The 7,070-nt window shown below is 38.6% G+C and overlaps 1 long non-coding RNA gene across 1 annotated transcript; it reads left to right on the forward strand.

Moving 5' to 3' along the window:
• The first annotated feature begins 1,840 nt into the window (after window positions 1-1,840).
• On the forward strand, window positions 1,841-6,785 carry LOC130437866 (uncharacterized). The gene is made up of 2 exons (XR_008909243.1): window positions 1,841-5,403; window positions 5,641-6,785. It is a non-coding gene; the product is annotated as an uncharacterized LOC130437866 (long non-coding RNA).
• The last annotated feature ends 285 nt before the right edge of the window (window positions 6,786-7,070 follow it).

A 7,070-nucleotide genomic window follows, 5' to 3' on the forward strand; every position in this document is an offset into this window, starting at 1 on the left:
CGGCAGAGTTTCGGTGCTCTGAGTCCATGTTGAGAACTCGGGAGCAGTTGGGCAGAGTGTTCAAACCCGCGCTGCCTCTTATTTTGTCCATGCAACGGATCTCTGTCATCAAAGTCCTCACTGATTTTCCGTTGAACTTCTGAGATGTTGGAGCAGGACAGGGAATGTTGGGGTTTGTTGTACGTGAGATACGACTCATCATCAAGGCTGGGCTCTGATGTCCAGGAGGCAGATGAAGTTGGGCAAGAGGAGGAAGACAGGCTTGAAGATGATGTTTTGGTGAAGCCATGGTGGGCTCCAGAAATTTTAGGGTTTTTGTGATGATAAGGTTGATGTTGGTTATAATTGTAATGGTGATCGTGGCTATTGGTTTGCTTCCCATGACTGTTTGAAGAGCTGTGACTGGTGTAAGAAGAGTTATAAAAGGATTACTGAAATTAAATGTGTTGTATAATCACTTATTAATCACAGATGTAGGCTAGTAATCTTTTTATGTTACGAAAGCCATTATTAGTTATCGATTACCTAAAAACATGAGCAATAGGGAACACGTAAAAAAGGACAAGGTAATGATTTTCTTTTGGAGACAAAAGACATTTTTTAACACTATTTTACTTGCAGTAAGAAAATAAAGAAAAGATCAATTTAACCAAGATCAATACAGAATATAGTCAACATATTGGGTAAACAATAAATATAAACTTAAAGTTTTTCAGAAAGATTTCAGGCACATACCTGTGTGATCCATGGTGATGATACTGGTTGTGGTGGTGATGATTATTGTGCGGATGTCGATTAGGTATGGGTTGGTAATGTTTGTAAATTTTGGCCTCATCCTCAGAGGATCCGGGAACTGGTGTGAAGAATCTTTCCATTTCTTATAGCTGAGAAATCCAAACCCTTTCAGTAATGTGTTGCTGGCTATACTGTTAATGCCTTGCTTCAATAATTTCCTATAATACTATCATCAACTCTTGAGCATGTAACTTTATAAGCAAGTGTTCTAGAGTCTTCTTGTGAGAAAAAAAAGTGGATTTGTTTAAAAATGCATCCAGATGTTTCTTTGCCAGACTAGATGAGTAGAAGTGAAATGTTGCGAGGGCATTCCATCACCCAATATCCATCTGATTCTGATGTAATAACTCTGCATTGAACTGAATGAATGCACGCCCTCATGGAGAGAAAACAGTTCGAAAAGAATTGATTAGGCTTTGATGAAGGGACATTGCATGACATGGTCTACACGTTACACACACACAAAATGGAAATGAATGGATTAATGACAGTGCTCAGTTACATCACCACTGGGATATATTCACATTGTGTCTTTTTACCTTTTTTATCATGTTACATTTGTATCACATCCCATCAACTACTACTACATTTTTAAAGAATGTATTTAAGCAGTTTCTAAAATGTTGATACGGTAAAAAAATGTTGACCATTCAACTTTTATTATTTTATATCAAACTTTTATTAAACTCCACATGGCATAAAGAACAGCAAACTTTAAGACAAAAACAGCTATTTGTATATAAATCTTATCATTAGTTGGTGACAATTACATTTAGTAAATGTTATAATTCTTAAGCATTAAATTATTTTAACTTTTAGAATTGTTAAGTTTAACATGCAATATATATTTGTAAATCCAATCTCTGTCTATAACACATGTGCTTCACAATTTCAATCACACTTATGAAACTGTTATTGAAGTGACAGTGCTGAATGCTTGCTGGTTAAGTGGAAACTTCTGTGTAAACGTATAAGCAAGTCTGACAGTTAATAGATCTCTAGATCTTTTGATTCAGGTCATCTTCATTCATCTAGATTTGTTTATTTATTGATAGGTATGCCTCTGCATGGAGCTTTTTGGAAGAGTCAATGGAACGGATATGTAAGATTGGTGCCATCTTGCGGATTTCTTAACAAAATGCAGGTCCCACAAATATCTAACTTTCAGAACAGTCCCGATCTTTCCAAACTTTTTCTATTTGGTACCAAAAACTACTACTCAACCTTAATTGAGCATATGTTGCGACACAGTGTGGCACGTTTATGTAAAATAGCATTGTTTTAACGAAATAATATGAGTGATGACGAATCTGCAAACTCGTTTCGTAAGTTGAAAAAGCAAACACGTGAGCAGTTTGTTTAGGACAGCTGCTAAGAAAAGAGTCATGAAATCTGGATTGTCTAAGAGTCTTAAATCTTAAAATGGGTTTTTAATTGTCATTGACAATTAGTGAATGCAATTATAAAAACCAGTGTGTTCACAATACTAAATGAATTAGTGTGGGACAGTTTAACAATGTAAATACCATTTTAATGCATTCATTCCCATACACGTTTTAACACGCGAGTAATATTATGAACACACAACCATTTAACATCGTTACTGTATTAAAATACAGTTTATTTCTGTTTTGCCCATCCCCCCACACAAACAACAGTCTTGTTTCGAGCGGGGCGTCAGCAGAAATTCCAAAGAGGAGACGTGCTGGAGGTCTCGTTTCACTCACCCCTCACCCACCTCAACGTGGCCAAATTCCACTTCATCGCTTTTTAAACCAAATGTTGTTTAAATTGGTTTTCTGTTTAAATACAATTCTCCAATGAAGTTGTAAAAACAACATTCACATCTGGGAGAGTATAGCACAAGGGATGTGTCAAATCTATGACGTTATTTGATGAGACATTAGTCTTTTTAAATAAATATATATGTATGTTTCTTGACCCCCGTGCCTTTTAACAATAAGCGTGTTTCTGTCTGGAATAAACTAGAACATTCTGGTATTTCTTCTAATCAATCCAATAGATGTGTAAAAAATATGAACTCTAACGCATGCGCATTTGGACATTGCAGTAAAAAGCAAAGTAGATCCGAACGATGAAACCGGTTTGGGCCGGATGAAAAGGGGGGTTTTGCGCCTGCTTTGTATTCCTCCGCACTGCGCTTCTAACGTCATCGGTGTATATGTTTGAAAAGAGAAAATAATCATCCTGCCTTTTGGGCTACGTGACCAATCATATATATGTGTTAGTAATTACAGAAAAAAAAAAATTTGTGGTAACTTCGTTTGATTTCCTTATATGTCTCACACTTGTAAAAACTGTTGAATGCTTTGAATAACACGTTACATGTTCCTATCGGGTGATTATACAACATTTGGCCAAGTATATGGCTGTCATTGTCTAAATAATCTCATCACGCAACCATTCTATTGGGTTTCCTTTACACACGCAAATTAGAGTTTGAAGTGGTCATATTATAATACTAATCGAAACCGTGCGGTTTTGAGCGGAACTATTTGTTTTAGAGCGGAAGAAGCTGACAGTGACCGCATCACTTCAGTCTATAAATATGTGGGTTCCGTCAACGTTCGTCACAACGGGGTGAGGCGCATAGGAAGGCAGAGTCTTTTCGGTGGTCTGGTGATGTGCTTTCGTATTTCTTTTTGTTAGCAGTTCTTGTTGTTAGACGACGATTTAGTAACAGTCTTTTTCTATTTTAAAGTCTTACTTTTGTGCTTAATGTTTTGAGAATTATACAGTACGTTTTATTTGTCGTGAAGATGAAAAGAGATTGTGTTTAACAGTTAATATGCTTAAATAGCTAACGACTGATGGCCAATCTAACAAGAATTCGTGCCGCTAAACTCTCATTTTTGTACAAAATCGATTTATAACTTATTGTACTAGTTTCACGTTAACTTACTACGTTTAACCAGCGGACAAAGAGCCTTATTACCGCTAAACTTAACAGATACGCTAATATAATGACGACTCTAACAGGTTTAACGAAGCTACAGCTTAAAATACTGTTATTTAATATACGTTTTTTTCATGGAACGTGACAAATGTCTGATTTTTTCAGTATTTTAGTTCGAATTTTGAAGTCTTGAACGACGCCTTCACAAAATGGCGGAGAGCAGTTTTTATAGCGAGGGCCAGAACAAGCTAAAGTTAAAATGGCGTCCACGGCTGTTTTTGTCCGAGCCGAAGCATAATCTAACAAGGCATTTTAAAGTCTAAGCAGAAGACAAGAATAGGATTGAACCGCAAGATGATTTATTTGTTTTTGAAAGCCGTAAGAAAAAAAATCGACACAAAGCGGCTGCCAATATATCCATCAGGCATTTAAAGTTCTTAAGTCAACACAACTGCCGGAAACATTAGGACATCTTATTTTTTATTTTAACTAAGTAGTGGACTTTTTTTAATCATTTATTTGGAAGAAACATATCTTCATTTGATACTGATACACGCGACCTGCTGTCTGATCGTTTTGAAGTATTTCAACGAGTCAATGAAATCATTTCTTAAATGGGAGAATGTTAACAGCTCTACGATGAAGCAGTAACGACGCCGCTACGCGGTCACTTATGGACTGAGTCATATTACGTAATCATTCGACATGGCAGCATAGCCTTTTTTGTATTTTTATGTTCTAAAAGTATTTCAGAAGATCAAGTCTGGTGGAAAGGGAAAATGGACTGAGTTTTATTTACCCAGTGAAGATCTAGTGCTTAGATGTATCTACGGATGGAAGAATTCTACACAAGAGGGCGAGGACCAGAGGGAGACCAGGGTGATTCAGAGCTGTACAGGACCAGAGGGAAACCAGGGTGATTCAGAGGTGTGCAGTACCAGAGGGGAAACCAGGTTGATTCAGAGCCGTGCAGGACCAGAGGGGAACCGGGGTGATTCAGAGCCGTGCAGGACCAGGGAGGATCAGAGGTCAGGGTGCAGATGCAAGCTGAGAAGAAAAGCATTATCCAAAGGGGAGCGAGATCCACAAGGCAGGGTAGCGTCAGAGCATCTTTCGCCACCAGGGGGAGATCAGCTGGTCTAGATCAGAGCAAGCCGAAGATGGGTGTCCAGGAGCAGAGAAAGAGGGCGCACAAGCAGGGTGTCAGGGGTCTTCATCATAGCATCTTAAGTCAGGAGGAAGCGTTTGGTTTGTATGGGTAGAGGTATTCTGTGCAATTTTGAAAGTAAACGATTTCAGCAGTGTAACTTGAGAACACATTTGCTCGCGAAGCTCTGTTCTTTCCTTTTCAGGCGTGGTGAATGACAATGTTTGAAATTCCGATGCGTCATCTGTCCTGTTGTTGGCCAAGTCTGATTGCCACTGTGATGAATGCTGTTAGTGTGCCGAGAAGATGATCGTCCTTATGCAACCACGCACGCCCCCACTGCATTTCGGCTGTTGGCTCTTGGAAAAGTCGTCTTCGTATCCGCTTTAAATCCATTAGGTCCGTCCTGAAGAGCAATCCAAGTATGACGGGTATTTCGGCTTTGATGTTCCCATGCGTCCCTACATGAAACCGCCACATCTACTTCCACATCCGCTGCGTCTGTCCAACGTTTGGTGCCAGGACAGCTTCATGCTGTCTGCCGGTAAAATTTTGGCGAGATTATGCATGGCCTTTTAAAAAGGAGCAACTGTTCCTATTTTAAGTAAATGCATTGTTCTATGTAGCAAAATGTTAAAAGTAATTTCAATATTATTTAATGTAATATTGCTGATTCAACACATACTATAGCAATTTACAAAATCTGTAATGTAATTGCATAGTGTCTGGTTCTTTGGGTTGGGGAGGGTCAAACACGTTTCTCGAGTTCTCTTTCCCACAGGCCCAGGTCACGTTAAAGGTGATAGAACCAAAAGGGATTCCAAGCTGTTGTGTGGACCCTTAAAAGTGAAATTGTTGACCGCTCTGAACAGATTCTTGTAAAGCTACAAGGAAAGCCTTTGCTTTGGGATTTAGGAAGGTACCTCGTTGGATTTGTATTAACGTTCTTTTTGGAATTGTTTAACACGTACTCTTATTTTTCTTCAATATTGAATGTCTGGTTGTCATGGGCAGTAGGGGTGGGCTGTGGGCAGTTAACCCAAATCTTTTCCTAGACTTTGCAGCTTGTGAAAGCAGCTTTAAAGTTGGCAATGGCTTGAATATTGCTGTATGGGGGAAGGAACCACCAGTATATCTGCCAGTGGAAGAGTGGCCCTGTTGCAAGCTTTCCATGGCAGCTAAACCAGCAATTACATCTTTGGTAACATGGCATGGAATCAAAAGCTTCACGTTATTGTAACGCATCATCGTGGCATAATGTTGTCTCCATATTGAATAGTATGTTGATATTGGTTGTATGGATATTGTCCTTGGGGTTTGTGGATCTGGGGGGGATTTTTAATTGTGACTCTTACAGATTAACCAAACCCTCAAAGAACAGGGCTGGTGGTCCAACCAATATCTGCTCCCTCTCTCCCCCACTTACAGAACAAAGCTACTTCAATTAAGGCCCAGGCGCTTTTAACATTTTCTAATGGCAAGTAATGAGTTTTCATGTAAATGGCTCTCATTTGCTTTTGTCTGTCATTGTGTTGTACTTAAATACAATTTTATAGCTAAGTTTATTAGCAGTAATTGTATTAGCTGCTCATTGTTTGGTTAATTGTATTTAGAAAAGGGATTTGTGTAGGCTTTTCTCCTCCCTTTTGCATTTTTCAGTGTGCCGTGTCCCTGAATGCTTTCAACTGAAGATGTCATCCTAACATTTGTATGTAAAGATTTGTTTTCGCATCAATCAACTTCAGCCTCTTTTGGTCACGTAAGGTCACTAAACAAGCCCATTTGTTGCTAACGTTTTTCATTAAAAGTCTGTTGTAAGCTGCTGGATGAGCACTGCCATTACAAATTAGATGTAATTTGTATTGTGTACGTTCTGTATGTGTTGACATTTTAAGTTAATAAATGCATAGCCTATTGTGATTTAAATATTTTGGTATGCATTTCTTTCTTTTGGTATGTGTGAGGCTTTCGTGGGTATTTCTTTATGCTTTTTCAGGTGTGAATGTTAAGCTTGGTGCTTTTTGTAAAGCTTGGATCCCACAGCTTGAGGTCAACTCTTTTCAAGGTCGTGAGGCAGATAAGTCCAGTCCTACTGCTGCGCACGGTTCAAAGGAGGAAAGGCAAACTATACAAATTTTAAAGTGATTATGCAATCTGCATAAAACTTGTTATCTAAAGAACACATCTTAGATTTTTGCTTTGACCATAGTT

This window comes from Triplophysa dalaica, chromosome 16 (assembly GCF_015846415.1).
Source record: "Triplophysa dalaica isolate WHDGS20190420 chromosome 16, ASM1584641v1, whole genome shotgun sequence".
In the NCBI taxonomy this organism is placed as follows: Eukaryota; Metazoa; Chordata; class Actinopteri; order Cypriniformes; family Nemacheilidae; genus Triplophysa; species Triplophysa dalaica.